General features: G+C 43.0%; 1 protein-coding gene across 1 annotated transcript in view; it reads right to left on the bottom strand.

Moving 5' to 3' along the window:
- Nucleotides 1-12,731, bottom strand: part of Prdm1 (PR/SET domain 1) — a 93,668-nt gene extending 80,937 nt beyond the window's left edge. The window contains exon 1 of the mRNA XM_051164223.1: nucleotides 12,652-12,731. The gene's annotated coding sequence lies outside the window, so the exon portion shown is untranslated. The remainder of the gene's footprint in view (nucleotides 1-12,651) is intronic.
- Between the last annotated feature and the right edge of the window lie 4,903 nt (nucleotides 12,732-17,634).

Raw genomic sequence — 17,634 nt, 5'->3', positions numbered from 1 at the left:
AAACCTGAGAGGGAAATGGAAGTTTTGTGCATATCCAAACAGGCTGCCTCATGTCACCAAATCCCCTAGAGTCACCCTCAGCTTCATTAGCACATGAAAATGAGGTAATTGAACATCCTTCAACTGTCCATCAAGTGCCTAAATCAATCATTCATGGAAATTAAGTTTTGATAAGAGGTGTTTAAAGATTGTCAAAGAGTCTCTGAGTGTGTCATTCTTTCTGCCTTCAGAGAGTTCCAGCCAGCACTGGGCTGTACCGGGCAGCAAAGGTGAAAAAGGTAAAGGTGCACACCGACTGGATCACGAGAACCATGGGTCAGAAGCAGGAATCTAGCAGGTTTGTTTCCATAAAGATATTGACTTTGCGGGCGTGGTGGCGCATGCCTTTAATCCCAGCACTTGGGAGGCAGAGGCAGGCGGATCGTTGTGAGTTCGAGGCCAGCCTGGTCTACAAAGTGAGTCCAGGATGGCATGGCCAAGGCTACACAGAGAAACCCTGTCTTGAAAAACCAAAAAAAAAAAAAAAAAAAAAAAAGATATTGACTTTGGGAAAAATTGTTGCTCCCTTCTTCACAGATGCATCATTGGGCAGTTATCTGGATAAGCCATAGAGAAGGATATATATTTTTTAAATAAATATTTACTCTAAAAAGAGACAAAAACATATGTTTGTTCTTGTTTTTGTTTTGTTTTTTTGAGACAACGTCTTGCTATATACAGTCCAGGAAAGCATTAAACTTGTGTCAATCCTCTTCAGCCTTCCCAGTGCTGGGATTACAAGCATGTCACCTTGTTGAGTTTATGTTGTCAGTATTTATTTTCTTTCTTTCTTTCTCTTTTTTTTTTTTTAATATTTTATTTAATTTTAATTTATGTCCGTTGGTGTGGGAGTGTCAGATCTTGGAGTTACAGACAGTTGTGAGCTGCCATGTGGGTGCTGGGAATTGAACCTGGGTCCTTTGGAAGAACAGGCAGTGCTCTTAACCACTGAGCCATCTCTCCAGTCCGTTGTATTTCTTAACTACAATGCCAAGATGTAGGAAATGTAGGTGTATTGTTTTACCTCTTAAATTATTTAGAGAGTGTGTGTGTGTGTGTGTGTGTGTGTGTGTGAGCCATGGTACATTTGTTGAGGTTAGAGGGCAACTGTGTCAGTGGTTCCTTCCTTCCGCTGTGTGGGTCCCTGGAATTGTACTCAGGTCATCAACCTGACCTAAGTACCCTTGCCTACTGAGCAATCTCTCTGGTCCCTTGAATACACAGTGTGATGACACTTGGAAACATTTTAATACATTTGTGTATTGGCTCACGACTGTCATATTGCCATGGGAAGCTGAGGCAGGATGTTGGCTCTGAGTTCCAGGCCACCTTGGGTTGTTGAAACTCATGCATTACTTAACCATGTCACACAGTTAGCATTGCCGGTATCCCCCTAAAGCATCTGAATTTTTCACTCAAATCTAAAAATGCAAAACAATAATATGAATAGCCCCTAAAAGAAAATAATAAGATTGTGAACAAAATCTATTATATGTCTGACAGTTAAGCCCCCACCCCTTTTTCTTCTAAATTATAGGAAGGCTAGAGAAAAAGCTGCTAGGAAATAACTTGGTTCTTTTCTCCAATATTTACCCTGCAAGTATTTGCAAATCCTCCAAAAGTTACTGGAGATATGCTTATCTTTGGTGCCGCAAATATCACTCTTTTAAACAGCATGGGTCAACATTTCTATTCATTATGGTCTAACAAAAGGACTCTTGATCAGGAAAAACTTGTTAACAAGCCTGGAGCTTTGGTATTTGTGTGAGTATATGCTACTACTTTCCTTCAGTCTCTACTAGCTCAGATTTACCATGCCTACACACAGATGGACACATTCCATGCAGCCCAGAGCTGACAGGGCAGGGCCTCTGTCAGCTTTCTTTCTATTGCATCCTCAAAACTTGGCTACACTGAGCATGGAGAGGTCAGGCTGCAGCAAAGGACGGACACCAGAGCACCTTTCCCCTTCCAGGGGGTTTAGCCCTGGAAAACCTTTGATCTGTTGATTAACAAACATACATCCCCATATTTTGTAAGCCACCCCCCCCCAACTGCCCTGGTATAGATTTCAGAAGGGTGGGAAAGGCACGACCCATAAAACCTAAAATGCCTCTTTACATAAACAGTACACCCAACTCAAAGACAGGCAACCCCTTTCCCTCTTGTCACCTCCACACTGGAGGTAACAAACAAACAAAGCTCTCAGGGACCAGCTTGGAGAACCACATGAACTCATGTCCAGAAATGAGCAAGCTCTAGGCTGGTGTGAAAGGCTTCTGCTACCTTGAATAGCCCTTATTTCTGAGATAGGGTTTCATGGTGATCAGGCTAGCCTGGAACTTGCTATGTAGCCAAGGATAGACACTTTGAGCCTTCTGCTTCCCCCCTCCCTCCCTTGGTGCTGCTGGGATCATAGATGTGTGCCACCATGCCTAGTTTGATTGTATTGGGGAGCTAGGAAACTCTACCTAGCCCCTCAGCTTCTTAATAATCAATACCTGTAACTTGATTGATCAAGAAGACCAACCCAATGCCTACCAGGAGACCTTCTTGGTCCGCCCCCAAAAAAGTGACTTAGTTTACCTAGATAAATATAATTCAGCCAACAAAATTAAAACAAGGAAAAAAAATAGAAGAAAGGCTAGAGACAGATGTATATTGTGAGAGTTAGTTAGAGAAAAGAAATGCAGATGGTCAGGGTATTGTTGCTCAATGTCCGAGGATGACAAGGAGTTAATAAAGACACAATCCCCACAACCACTGGGCACTCAAACTCATGGAGACTAACAGACATGGCACCCTTAACAACCCCCCTCTCCCCACTAGGCAGTCTTGTGGTGTGTGTGTCATATTAAAAGGTACAATGCCTACGCAGAAGCCTCCCTTCCTTCCGATCAACTCTTTCCCCTCCCTCTCCCATCCCGAGAGCTCGGGAAGTTATTTTTAAAACTTCTTGGCTGTAGGAATCATGACACATAGAAGTTAGAGCCTTATGACTAGCCAGGAAGCATCCTGGCTTGTGCTTATTACCCTGACAGTAATTATTGCTAATGTTCCATTTCACTCTCAAAGTGTCCTCCTGTAGACAGTGAATTATACGACTGCTCTAGTCTCAGTATGCATACAGTGGGTGAATGAAGAAATGAGGCTCCATCCTACGAATACTGCATCCGTACAGGGTGTATCTTGGTCTTTACTAACTTGGAATATATGAGTTAACTTAAACATGAGGAAAGAAAAAAAAAAAAAAAAAAAAAAAAAAAAAAAAAAAAAAAGAGCCCTACACTAACACTGTCACTTGGAAATAACCCAGAATCCTGTTGAGTGCCCTGTCCTCTTTCCCTTGAACCCAGTCATGTACGCCTAGAAACCGAAAGAGGTGACAAAGCCAGCATCATGGGCCGGTGACTGCCGTTTGCACAGATGCTTCTCAGACCAGTGCAGGAGAAGACACAGGAGGGAGCAAACTGCTCGCTTTGCATACCATTTCCCCCCAAAGGGCAAAAGCAATATGTAAGGAAAACAAAACCAAAAACCAAAACCAAAAACCAAAAACCAAAAAAAAAAAAAAAAAAAAAAAAAAAACCAGCTCAGCAAATGCATTAAATTATGATGGAGATTCACACTCAACACATTTGATAAAGATGAATCAAAGATTTTCCAATTTTGTATAAACATATTTTAAAATGAATGAAAGTTCTAGACATCTTAAAATTTAATACTAAAGCTCATTTCTCACACCAGATGTCTTAAGGATGAAAGAACTCAAAAGTAAATTCCCAGTTGAAAGAATCTATGACAATTCTACTTTTAATCATTTGCCCCAAAGAAGCTGGTTATGAAGTATCTCATCTTTACTAATAGCCACCATTATCTATTTCCCTGAAGCACAGGCAAGGTAAATGTTTCTAAGCAATCCTCTCAGAAGTTAAACATTAAATTAAAAAAACAAAAAATGGAAACACCACTGAGAACCTTGTGATGACCTGAAGGCATGTTCAGAGAGAGGCGAAGGTTAGAAGGCGGTGCTCAAGTTACACCCATTGTTTCAGCCCCGATTAAGTACAAGAGGAGCAGGGAAAGCCATCACCTGCTCTTACAAACGCTACTCAGCAAAGCAAAGCAAAACAAAACCGCCTTAACTTTTGCAATCCAATACCCTTCTGCTTAGTTAAACAAAAGTATTTTATTTATTAATGAAATGAACTTTCTGACTTCATTCATGCGCCAAGTTTCAGGGCAGCCAAAAGAAATGGCAGACTTTAAGTTAGTGTTTACTATTTGCTCTAGAGTATGTTTTAATTTCAATGAAGATCCAAAAATTATATACGGAACATATTAAATAGCTTTAAATTCTATAGAAACTAATTTGTGGATATCAGAGTCCAAATGTTTTAAGACAGTTCTTCACTGTGTAATAAGTACATCTGCTGACCCAAAAATCACAGGGTAGAATAAAAGACGGAGAACATTCTCCATACAATACATGACTTACCAGTATGTGAAGCTCTGAGATTTGTTCCCAATACTTCACATGCAAACAAATATAAAGCAAACCAAGATCATGTTTAAGGCCAGAGCAGGAGATTCACTCTACCAGATACTAAACACAACAGTTTACACTAATGCAGTAGTGTAGATAGGTGAAAAGGAAAAAGGATATCTACAAAAACATGTAAGATTGACAGGTGATGGAGGCAGCTTTAAAAAAATGTTATTCATGTGTGTCTTTGTGTGTGCCATATGTGTGCAGTGCTTACTCAGGCCAGAAGGGGGCGATGGATCTCCAGGAGCTGGAATTATAGATAGTTGTGAACCATCTGTTGGGGTGCTAGGGACCTCTGAAAGTGTAGTTAGCACACGTGCTCTTTCTTAGTGGCCAAGCCACTTCTGTGGCAGAAGGAGGTAGCATTTTAAAGTATAGGCAAAGGAAATGTGCTTCAATAAATAGTGCATAGTTATTCATTGGGTTTAAAAAGTTAAAAGTATATTCTTGTATCTGGCTTTCGCTTTGTTTTGTTTTGTCAAAACAGGGTTTCTTTGTATAGCCCTGTCTATCCCGAACTCACTCTGTAGAGCAGGGTGGCCTTGAACTAGGCATGCTCTACCACATCCCAGCTTTGTATCTGTGTTTTCTTTTATTTTCTTTCTTGCTCTTTTTTTTTGGTGGTGGTGGGGATTGGGGAGGTGGGGAGCAGTTATTTATGTAGCTGGCTTGGAACTCACTATGTAGACCTCAATGGCTTTGAACTCACAGAGATGTGTCTGCCTTTGCCTCTGGAGGGCTTAGATTAAAGTCATGTAACTATGCTGTATAGCAAACAGAAAAAATATATTTTAGATAAATTAAAAACATCAATTTATTCACTATATTAAGATGAAAACACTTTTGTCTGTGTATTTGTTTAGACAGAGTCTCACGTAGTCAGGCTTACCTCCAAGTCTTTGAGGATGGTCCTTCTGCCTCTGTCACGTTAGTGTTTGAATTATAAGTTTTTCACACATGGCTAAATTTGTGCATTTAAAAAAAAAACATGTTATAAACAATGTATAGCTAAGCCACAGATAAGGAGAATGTTTTATGACTAAGAAAGGAATTTGCATCTAGAGCAGATACAGAAAAAGGTGTCAATAATAAAAACAAATCTCCCAATAGAAGACGCTATAGATGAGACTGAGCAAGTCACAGCAGGGTGAGCACCAGGGTCCAGCAGGGGAAGGCACTCAAGTTCAACCGCAGTGAGAAGACAGACGGATGAGGGAGCTGTCACTACTGTACACCTGTCTGAAAAGGGAAGATGTTTGAAAGCCTTATCCGGTGTTACTGACGTGTTTGCTGGAACATACATGCTGCCAGTTGTGGTGCAAACTGCTGTAACTACTTCCAAAAACAATTTGGTGATACTTTTCAAGATGAAAATACGCATATCCTGTGTCCCCACAATTCCGTTTCTGTGTGGTACCTTAAAAGAGACAATTCTTGCTCTGTGTAAGGTGACGCATCTGAGAATGTCACAACAGCCTCATCTGTACAGCAAACATTACCAAATAGATAGAGCAGCGAAACCTCCATTAGTGGAAGACTGCAAGGTCATTAGTAAAATTGACCACAGCAGAATAGGCATGCCAAAAGACCCTGTAGTGTTTAGCTAGAAGTATGTAAGTCAAGCAAGCAGAGGTAGACAGATCTTTGTGAGTTCAAAGTCAGTCTGGTCTACATAGTGAATTCTAGGTCAGCTAAGTGAGATCCTGTCTCCAGAAGAAAGATATATACACACACCACCACCACCACCAACAACAACAACAAAGAGGGGGGACAGCAAACATATATACACTTTGATTCTATTTGTCAGATTTTCTAGTCCAACAGTACTATAAAAACATCTAAATACAACATAAGTCTAAAATAACTGGTGATAAGGGAAAAGAGATGAAAAGACTATACAGAGGGCTTTAACACACACACACAAAATGTTAAAATATAATTATATTTAAATATATATATATATATATTTTAAAGTTAGGCAAAGATGGCTTTGATGTGTCTTGGAAAGGGGGTCATCAGACGAAGGTGTATTGAGCCAGGAACTGATTGTATTCTTTATGCTTCTTGGTCTTGTTAAAATATATTGATTAAGAAAGCCATATTTTAACACAATTTTAAAAGATAAGTAGGATTGGAGAAGTGGCTCAGTGGTTAAGAGTGCTTACTGCTCTTTCAGAGGCCATGGGTTCGATTCCCAGTGCCCAGAGTAGGCGGCTCACATGGCCTATAAAACTTTGGTTCCAGAGGGTCCAATGCCCTCTGGGTTTTGTGAGCACCTGCATGCACATGGTGCACATAAACTCATCAAGGCAGACTTGCTTGCAAATAATTTTTTTTAAAAATCACTAAAAAATGTTGTAAGCTAAAATGTTTGGGAACTGTTGAATTTGAGTTCAAATATGACCCATGAGAAACAGAGGCATTGAAGTGAGATTACAGCAAAGTTTGCACGAGCTTGTGAGTAAACATTAAGACTCTGCCCTGTTTGACACAGTACCCCTGAGCCCACCACACCATGACAGTCAGGTCTAAGAGGACTTTCTTTGTGCCAGCTCTTGGAGTGTGACTCCAAGGAAGAGCTCTCTTGGCTGAGCTAAGATCTGTGCTGCGCAGCAGGAACACACAGCATTGTGTGTGGCCAGCAAAGCTTTGGGGGCAAAGGACAGACAGTAATACGTGCGAGGGCGTCCGGAAGAGCACAGGGTCAGCTGTGCACCTGGGGCGTCAGCTCTCTGTTCGGAGGTGCAATGCTTTATCTGATGCTCCACCAAGAGCCAGAGACGACTATCTTGCTGTAGTTTAATACAAATAAATGGAATTTCACATCACTTTTGAACAAGAATTTTTATTCTAATCCATTTCAATGGGTCTTCCAAATGTGAACAAAAAGATAAAATTGTAAAAAAGATAAGACAAAAATCTTAGCCCTGTTGATTATAATGACCAGATAAGGAAAGATGGTTGTTACCAGCCCAGCCAGAAGCAGAATCAGAAATGACAAAACTTACTATATTGGTAATCTGGTAAGGATAAATCCTTGAGGATAAATCCCTGGGCCTGTGGGGCTGGAGAGATAGCTCAGTGGTTAAGCACACTGATTGCTCTTCCAGAGGACTGGGGTTCAATTCCCAGTACCCACATGGCACCTTAAAACTGTAACTCCAGGCTCTGACACCCTTACACACACATACAAACACCAATGCATATTAAAAAAATATATGTATGTATGTGTATATGTGTGTGTATGTATGTATGTATGTATGTATGTATGTATGTATGTATGTATGTATATACACTCTCCGGGCCTGGCACATAGTAGGCAGTTGCTCTGACAACTGCCAGCCCAAGTGACCTGGCAATAAAGGTTGGCTACTGGTCTTTAAGCTAAGAATGTATGTGAAAAAAGGAAACAGATACCTAGGAAAATTGGGGACTGATGTCATGATTTGAAACTAGGTGGGGTGTTCCTTGGAGTCTGACTCGAGAACAAATTGAGAACACTGATCCTGGGAGAGATGGTTCTTAGCACAGGCTTGTGTGGACCTTGTCACGTGCCCCATGCTAACTTGACGTGATCCTTTTGCTTCTGCCTCTCAAGCACTGGAATTACAGGCATGTTCTATTGCCCTCATGTTTCCCCCTCCCTCCTTCCCTGTCTCCTTTCCATTGGTGCTGGGGAGTGGACACAGGGCCGTGCACTGTGCTTCAGCATTGAGCTGTATTCCCACCTACACATCTTAACAAGGTACATCCCCGCCCCCATCAAATGTGTGGCAGGAAGAGGAGTGTGGCCAGCTAGCTTAGAGGCTTCTGTCGAGTCAGGATTTCCTATTACCAAAGGCTTTCAGGCTCTGTCAGGCACAGAACATACTTGTTAAATGCAGAGTGTTTCAAAGCTTCCCCCCCTCCCCTTCATGTGTGTGTCATATTTAAAGTATCTTTCTAACTAGCAACTGAAAGAAAAGGTTAATACTTAGCCACAAACACCCACTTTGAGGCACGCAGAATACCATACTCAGACACTTCAAGTGTGAAATGCTCGGGAGTGGCTGTGCTCAGCTAAGAACAGCATTGTTGGAAGCCTCCACCAGAGAAGACAAGATTTGATAAGAGATACTTAGAATTCACAGATGCAAGCTGCTTGTACGCTGCTGTCACACAAATTAAGGTAAAAGAGAAACCACCTAAATGTACCATTCTCTAATAGAAAGTCTCTAAACTCTAACAACTAGCTCACTTTGTAAATTCTGTCCGAGCATTCAAAGTCATTTTAGTAAGTGAATTACTGACAAATTGACTCTCTGCTGTCAGATGTGAGCTAGAGCCTTGCTTTCAAGCAATGACCCCCATCATCACCAAAGCTTAAAGTACCCTTTCAGTTAAAAGAAGCAAAAGATTTATTTTTTCTTTTACAGTAGTGATGTATAGCACGCATGCTTTTCTTTCATATGTCGTCCACATATTGCATGAGGAATCACAGCACTGTATTCAAATTTCCTTTAGGGAAAACCCCACACACATTCTACTCAGGCAACTGGTGAAAGACACATTGCTTGCTGTACAGAGCCTCCCAGGCGGCGGCAGCTCTGGGTGTTAAACTCTATACAAGCTACAAGTAGATAGATGTAGCCAAGTTTTTGGGAAAGAAAAAAAGAATCTCCTTCAAACATATTAAGATTTCAGGGTAGAACGAGGAGCTACTGAAGTAGAAGCTTTATGATTCTTTTAAAAATATACTCAGAAACTTTCACCCAAATACTCATTATGAAGCCCAGAGATCTGTTTCCCAAGAGTTGCTAGTACGTTGCAATGCCTCTGATGACTTTATCACTGCCAGCAAGTCAGGAAACAACCGAACGCTGGGAACTTTGGAGGACAACCTCTCCAGCCCACTTCCTGCTAAGAGGGCTGAGAAGTCCCTGACAGCAGAGCCCAGAGGACTTTAGCACCATCACCTGCAGCCGGCAAGGAGAGCTGCCTGGAGCAATTCCCAAATATAGGTCAACCCAAACATGGCAGCGGACAACCAGTGAGAGAGAGCCTTCGCTCATAACTGACTGAAGTCATTTCATCAATTAAGCCTGCAACCCTGGGATAAGCCCGAGAGAGCAGACAGACAGAGGTTACTTAAGACAATTTTAATCCTGGTCTAGCATTCACGCTGCTCAGGATTCATGAAGGGACTTGAGAGAATAATCTAGATGTTCAGGGCTTGCTTGTGACTCATGAGAACCTTACATTTACCAAGGAGACTTATTTGTGAGGGGCAAGTCTCTTGTCTTTGTACCTATGCTCAGCTCACGTGTGCCATCTCTATTATCCTGCCCGCGTAGGAAGATTCTAATGCTCAGACCTCTAGCAGCTATCAGTGGACAGAAAGTGTGGGGTAGGGTTAAAGAAATCTAAAACCAGCACAGCAGTAGCTTTTGTGGCAGACGTTTGTTTTCTTGCTAACCTAAAGAAGACAAACCACAAGCGCGGTGCTGTGACTCCAAGGCACAAGGTAGTCTATTTGGCCGAAATACTGTTTACTTTGTGTCAGAAACAAAGGATTCTGGTCTCTGTTTGTCAAAGGGGGTAATTTTAACTCTACTTGCCCCCCCCCCAAGAGACATTGTCACCAGAAAATAAGGAAGACTTAACTGAAGGCTTAACTGGAGATGGGCTCTTAAGAGGCGGTGCAGACTGCACAGCGGAATAGTCTTTCGGCCTTTAATGTTTCAAAACATTTAAAACAGGCGCAGAGGTCCACAAAATGGTGATAGCTATTCTTACACAGAAACTGGTTTGTTTTTTGTTTTTTTGTTTTTTTGCTAAACACCAGCTAGATTTTTAAACATGGCAATGCATGGAAACACAGTTCAAGCCATAAGGATGTGGGGCAGTGGAGTACTGTGCGGAACATCGTGGCTTCCTGCATCCTCCGATGTCCAGGAAGTGGGCAATTTATAAAGATGAGTCTATAGAGGCAAGAGCTGGATTCAGGATATCTATCCGGCTTAGTTTATCTTGATGTCGTATATTGATATTCAAATCAGAAAGGGCCCGGTCTTTAGTTTTACCATACCAAGCAAAGCTGTCAAACACCTCGCTTGTCAGGCAATTATTACAGAAAACCTGCCTTTATGTTTATATTCCAGGGCACAAGAAGTTTGGTAACATTAATTCATATTATGTTATGTGTGTTAAAAAAAAAACAAAAAACAAAAAAACAAAACTAACATAGTTAGCTGAAAAGCTGCTTACCCGCCTCTAGAACACTCAAGATAAAGAAACAAATTTCATCTCATTGGGAGCATGATGTTTCTTAAAGATTTCATTGTTTTTTAATCAGAAAATATTTTGAAAACTGAATTTCCTAAGACCATAGAGAAATGTAAAGAGGCACTAGAATGAATGAGAAGAGCCTTGTAAGTCCTACTGAAAGCTTTTCCAAGGCAGAGCAAGAAAGTGGTGCTCCTACCAGACTCTGGAACAAATGTCCTCCGTGGTTTTGTACCACAATGTTTAAAAACATCATATTTTAATTTCAAGCCTTATAAACTAAAGATGTCCCCCCCCAAAACTAATTGCACTATTATTTTGGATCAGAGTTTGTGGCTGACAACATCTGTTAGAAACTCAATTGTGCTTCCTAATTAAAGAACCAAGTCTGGTCGATGAAAAAAATAAGCTTAATTCAAAGGGAGCTGTAATATTGTGAAAATAACCAAATAATTTTCCTCCACAAATATTCTCCCTGGGAGAAAGAGGCTTTCAGTGGGAACAGAGGTTCCCAAAGGGTTTGTATCGTGTAGCTAGTGTGCATTTTATTATTTCTCCCGTTTCCTGGGTCTTCCCTGTTACTTTACAGCTGAAGACTCACTTAACCAATTGTTGTTTTGTTTTTGTTTTTGTTTTTGGTTCCCCCCCCCCCAATTCTCCCCTCACCCTTCGCTGTTTTATTCAACAGTGACAAAGCAAAGCAGTTTTAAGTCAGGCCTTTCCCTTTTGTTCTGTTCATAATTGCCTGCCGCATCAAAAACATTTAAAACTTTAAATAGTAATCCCTGAAAGTTCCTTTGAAAAAGAAAAAGAAATTAAATTAAAGCCTCGTAGAAAACGCCCAGCCTGCTTGTGAAAGAGGCAGGCATGGTTCATTGATTCCATAGGGAACGTGACCGCGCCAGGCAGGTACTCAGAGCTGGCACGTGCCCAAACCCTCCGCTGCCTGTGCCTAACCTATGCACTGGCCAGGAACCGAGGATCTAAAGTGGTGGTGGTGCGGTGAGACTTAACCAAGAATTTAAGAGTATCATTGTGAGTTAGACTCATCTCTCTGGATTTCAAAACCGGGAAGGAAGCGCGGCTGCTCCAGGCTCCACAGGGCATGGGGTGGGAGACAACAACTGTCTCCAAGGAGGCACCCCCAAGCTCCGCATGTCCAGATGCTCTCAGGTAGCAAAGGTGCGAAGGCAAGAAAGCTCGGGTGGCCCCGTCTCTGGGCTGGGTTCCTCGCCCCAGGCAGACCGCCTGGCTCGCTCACCCTTTACTCTAGTTTGCAAGCCCAGCCATCCCTGCCGCGGAATATGCTCCAAGGCAGGCACACGTAGGAAATGACCGGCAGCATCCTAGCTGGTGACGGCGGGAAGGCCCCGCCAGGAGTTCTCAGAAAGTTAGCCTCGAAAGATCCATTCCTCCCGGTGCCCGGCCGGATGAGCCCTCTGGGATCCTCAGGGTCTCTGTCAGCACCCTTGGGCTTCTCCTCATCTCACCAGAAGGAATGCAACCTCACGGCCATCCTAAGCCTCCCTCCTTTGGTGACCGGACTTTAAAGAAAGCGACTTCAGTTCAGAGAAGACACAAAAGGTGTCTCCACTCCCTCCACTCCCTCCCACCTCCTCGAGAGTCTTGGAGAACCAGCGTCCCTGAGGATTGCTGTCTGCCTCCTTTCAAAATACGTTGCGCAATCTTACACTGCGTAGTTTAATCGCGAGCCGCTAGCTCCGAATTCCCTTTCCAGTTTTTTTCTTTAACAAATGGCGCGGAGGGCTGGTCCTGCGCCTCCCTCCTCTGGGTCTTACCTTGTCCCCTCGCCTCCCACTGAGTCTCGGTGTCCTAAGGGCGGCGTCTGGGACGCCACAGCCCGCAGCCCCATCCCCAGAGTCTCTCTGATCTCCGCCTCCCTTGTCCCGCGCTCCCAGTGCCTAAAGTTTCGGACGCAGCTTTTGCGCTACAGACTGAGAGTAAACGTGGATGCCCTTGTTCAATTGACACAAGCGTTTCAGAAATTCGGACATTATATTAAGTTTACATTCTAAAATAAGGTGTATACGGTGGCGTTTTATTAACCAAAGGTGACGCGAAATTCGCCGAGTTCTTTGAACAGGCTGAAGGGATACATCCTAATGTCACACCCCTTCCACCCAGTTTTAAATTTTAAAATAATGAATGCCGTCTAGGGATGAAGAAAGAGGCGGTTCCCCGAGGTTTACTGTCCCAACATTGAGCGTCTCCCCGCCCCCACGCCGCGCACTAATATCCCGGTTTAAACACCACCCCCGGCTCGGCTCGATTCTTTGAAAATCTATTTCCTAAGGTAGGAAAGGTAACGTTTTAAAGACCTTCCAGCGTCCCACTGCTCTAGGCTGTCCTAAGCGGCACACCTGCGCAAGCCTGGGCAGCTCCTGAAGACCTCCGGCGGAGAGCTGCAATCTTCCGAGTGGCACGTTTTCTGTGCCTCAATAAACTCCGAAAACAAGCGACCTCAATGAATGCAAACTAAGCTTTCTCGGGAGAAACGTCAATGCAGCTACAATCCGTCTCTGATTACACAAACATACCTAAGGGCAGGTTGGAGAGTGACGAGGGCTTTGGGGGTGGGGGTTTGTCTGCTCAGAGGTGGCTGAAACCAGTTTTCCCATTGTTATTTAGCTAAGAAAAGCTAGCTTTTGTTTTTTTTGTTTTTTGTTTTTGGTGGTAGATATTGGGAGGAAAAACACAGACGCCACAGTTCCCAAGGAGTCTTTGAGATTAGGGCAAAACCTAACCTCGAGAGGACTTGGGTTCTTTTAAATTACAACACCAAATCAAGTGTTAAGAGTTTGAGAGGGGAAAAAAAAAACCGACCCACTAACTGAAAAATATTCTAAAAAGGTCTAGCAAGATGGCTCATTGGGTAAAAGCGCTTCCTGCAAAGTTCGAAGACCTAAGTTCGATTCCACACAGTTGAAGGAGAGAGCTGACTTTTCCAAGTTCTCACTGTGGAACCCTCCCCGCCCATAAAACTAAATATGATTTTAAAATATTCCTGAGATCTGACGTTGCATACTGCTACCTGCCCTATGTTTCAGTATCTCACTTCCTCTCAGGCATCTGTCTATATAGGGAAAGTGGCATCAGCGGGACTCACCGTTGATATTTGCTTTAGAGGAAGGAGACATATAGCCATAGTCGTGTTCTCTCTCCCCCCACCTCCCTCCCGCCCCCCTCCCGGTCCCTCAGCCTGCAGAACAGAGCGAGAAACTGAGTCCCCATCTTTCCAGGGCCCATTGGGAGTCAAACATCTGCAAGGCAAAGCCACTTTTCCTAGCAAGCAGCTACGGGAGCTGATGGAAGGGTCCCCCCCACACCTCCCGACACTCCCCAGGGAACCTCAAGCCTTGACCGTCCAACAGTAAGAGTTGGGGGGGCGGGTGTGTGTTTTAGGGTGTGTGTGTGGCTGGAGCGCACGGGGCTGCAAACCTCTTTGCGCTCTTGTTCCCGCTGTACTAGCCCTGCACACTTGTTAGGGAGGACCCAGTCCGATCCCAACCGGGGGCCTCCGGGATTGGACAGCCTAGGGCCACGTGACCAGCTCTCCGCTCCCTCACTCCCCGCCCTTTCCCTCCCGCGCGCGTTCTACAGAGCACGCGCGCCTTGTGCTCACTTTCACTTTCTGCGCTGGAGGTTCACGCGCGAATGATAACTTTTTGGATCTTGGTTTTTGTTTTAGGTTTTGTTTGATTTTTTGTTTTTTTGTTTAGTTGAGCCAACTAGTGCAAGAGGGAGATGTCAGACAAGAAACGAGTAGCACACATTTAAGGTGGGGGGGGGGTGTTGCGTGACAGGAGAACCAACTGTTTGAGCCTGTGTGTCCATGAAGTGTTCTGGGAAGTGACATCCGCCTCCAGGGCTTAACAAGCAAAAGTCTAAAACAACTGGGAGCTACATCCTTCAAGCCCTGTTTCAGTCTTTGTTTATGAGGAGAAAAACCTGCCAGGTAATTTGCTAGGGTAGTTGAAGTTAAGGGCCACGTGGGTGACTTTTTGGAAGTGGTACAGCAAAAATGCAGAGAGGGTCTCTGCTAGCTCTGGGATCAGCTGCAATCAGAAGCAATTCAAAATGTATGCCTACGCACTCCCTAGCGCTTACCTCTTACCTGCTTGTGCAGCTGACCCACTAAGATGCTCTTCCACAGCCTGGGGGAATCTTAGCTTCAGGAAATCAATAGCCTAGGTCATTCCTTTTATTATACAGGAGTTATTTTACGGTTTCTACATTTTACCTGTGAAGTTCTGGGACATGGCATCACACTGCCTCCTTCCTTCCCTCCCTCCCCGTCCCCTTATTTATTTATTTATTTATTTATTTATTTATTTATTTTTGAGGCTGGGTTTCTCTCTGTAAAAGAGCCCTGGCTACCCTGGACTCTGTAGAACCAGGCTGACCTCGAACTCACAGATATCTGCCTGTCTCTGTCCTGTCTCATACCCACCCCTGCTGGGATTAAAGGTGTGCTCCACTCCCTGGGGCCCATCCCCCATCTTTTTATTTTTTAAGGTTTATTTATTGTGTATACAGTGCGAATTGGATCACACATTATAGATGGTTGTGAGCCGCCATGTGGTTGCTGGGAGTTGAACTCAGGACCTCTGGAAGAACAGTCAGTGCTCTTAACCTATGAGCCATCTCTCCAGACCCCCCATCCCCCATCTTACATAGCACCCTCATCTTTAAAAGCCACGGAAGTTGTAACAGAAGATTGGGTTTTAGAAAGAAAACTGTTTTTCCTTCTTTCAAAAGGCACTTCCACCCCTCGATGGCAAAGTGACTTTTACCAAGTTCTGAATTAAGCCCTATGTTTGCTTCTGTTTTTGTTTTGCCTTCCTAAAGAGCAAGAGGAATGCAAATTTACAAAGTGTGGACAATTATCTACTACAGGATCTGGCACAAAATAATTGCTCAATAAATTATTATTGACAGTAGGCTCCACTTCCTCCTGTGGAGTTTTAAATGACTGCAGTAGTGACCCTTCTTTTATTTTCATGTAGAAGTTTGGTCAGGGTGAAAGCAAAACTCAGAAAGCAATTTGCTTCAGTCGCATGTTATGATAAGCGGCTTCCACCGGCTAATTATATGTCATTTTGAAAGTATTTCCTCAAATTTGTTTCAAATATATAATATTGCCTTTGAATTTCTTTACGGTCTCCTACGTACTTTTATAAAATGAAAGAGCCTAGGCTTACACTCCCAGTTATTTAATAAACAAACATGATGACTTTTGGGGGGAGACAGTATTATTTTCTCTGGGTGGTTAGCTGAAAGTCTATCATAAAGTGAAATCTAGAATAAGAACTAATTACATACAAAAAATTACTTTTTTTGCAATCTGGGTAAAAAAAAATCATATAGAACAGATACATAAATTCTTAATTTAAACACAATCTGTGTTTTGGTCCCTGGTTTTGGGACCAAGCACATATGGAGGCTTGAAACGAAAGTTGTTTCTCTTTAAAACTAGTATAATTACTGCTTGGTAGGGAAAAAAAAGTCTCTGGGCTGGGGGATGGGGTTCAGTATTACAGTGTCTACTGATTAGCATGAATATGGCCCTCCCCAGTTGAATCCCTGGGAGAAGGGGGCTATGGGAGGGAGATGGGAGATCTGAGTTCCAAATTCTGTCTTCTCCATGTTTGGACACACACACACACACACACATACACACACACACACACACACCATATACATATATGTCATGTAATCATATATTATTTATTATTTATTTATTTATTATTTATTATTTATTATATAACTATATAACAAATAAAAACCCATCAGCTTCCTGACTCCCCCACCCCACATCCTAGCTGTCACTTAGTTCTTTTCTTCCCTTCAAGGTGGCAGTCCTCGAGACATGGTAGTTTAACCCCTCGTCTTCCCATTGTGTCTTGTCCTGCTTCCTGCCTCAGTGCAGCAGCATGCTCACTGTAAGGCTGTGCCATTACCATTCTCCCCAGACCCTTTCCTTGAATGAGTTATCTGAAAAGCAGATCTGAACACGACACTTGCCTTTAAAGCTTCCCAGTACTTACCAGATAAAAATCTAAGCTCTTTGCCCCAGCACTCAAATCCTCTTTAGCTCTTTCCAGCTTTACCTCTCTCTGCTTCTTGCCTTGACTGCATTCTGGACACATTTCATTCATTCTATGCTAGTGTGCACCAGCTGCTGCACTCAGCACTCTGGGTATCTGAAGGAACAAAATTGACCTTTAGTCACAAACTTAGGCTGTTGGTAACGGAAGGTTGTCGGCAAAACAAACAAACAAACAAACAACAACAACAACAACAACAACAAAACCTAATAAATTAGTGTATTTTATGGAACGTAGGTAGGGTAATTTTAGATAGTCTGGTCAGGATTGGCTTTATCGTAAGTATGACATCTTAGCAAAGCCATGAGATAACAAGACAGGAAGAGCGTCTAGGCCTGGAGAAGCCAGAGCAAAGCCCTGAGATGGGTGAGAGTGGGCTCGCCACGCCAAGGAGGGGAAAAGAGAGGAGTGAGTGAAGGAAAAAGCTTGAGCATGTCTAATCTCCAAATACAAAATCTGAAATACGTGCAATTGAAAACCGTTAAACGTCACCGTGGGTACACAAGTGGAAAATTCTGAACCTGATCTAATAATATGAGATAGGTTGTAGCAAAAAAAAAAAAAGGTAGCCAGACCTTTTTGTTATAAAGTTATCTTCAGTGTTTTAAGCCATTTATGAAATAGAAAAGAATACCATGTTTAAGCCAGGTATGA

Source organism: Acomys russatus, chromosome 21 (assembly GCF_903995435.1).
Source record: "Acomys russatus chromosome 21, mAcoRus1.1, whole genome shotgun sequence".
NCBI lineage: Eukaryota > Metazoa > Chordata > Mammalia > Rodentia > Muridae > Acomys > Acomys russatus.
The sequence above is the reverse complement of the archived record's forward strand: the minus strand, read 5'-3'. Positions and strand labels throughout refer to the sequence as shown.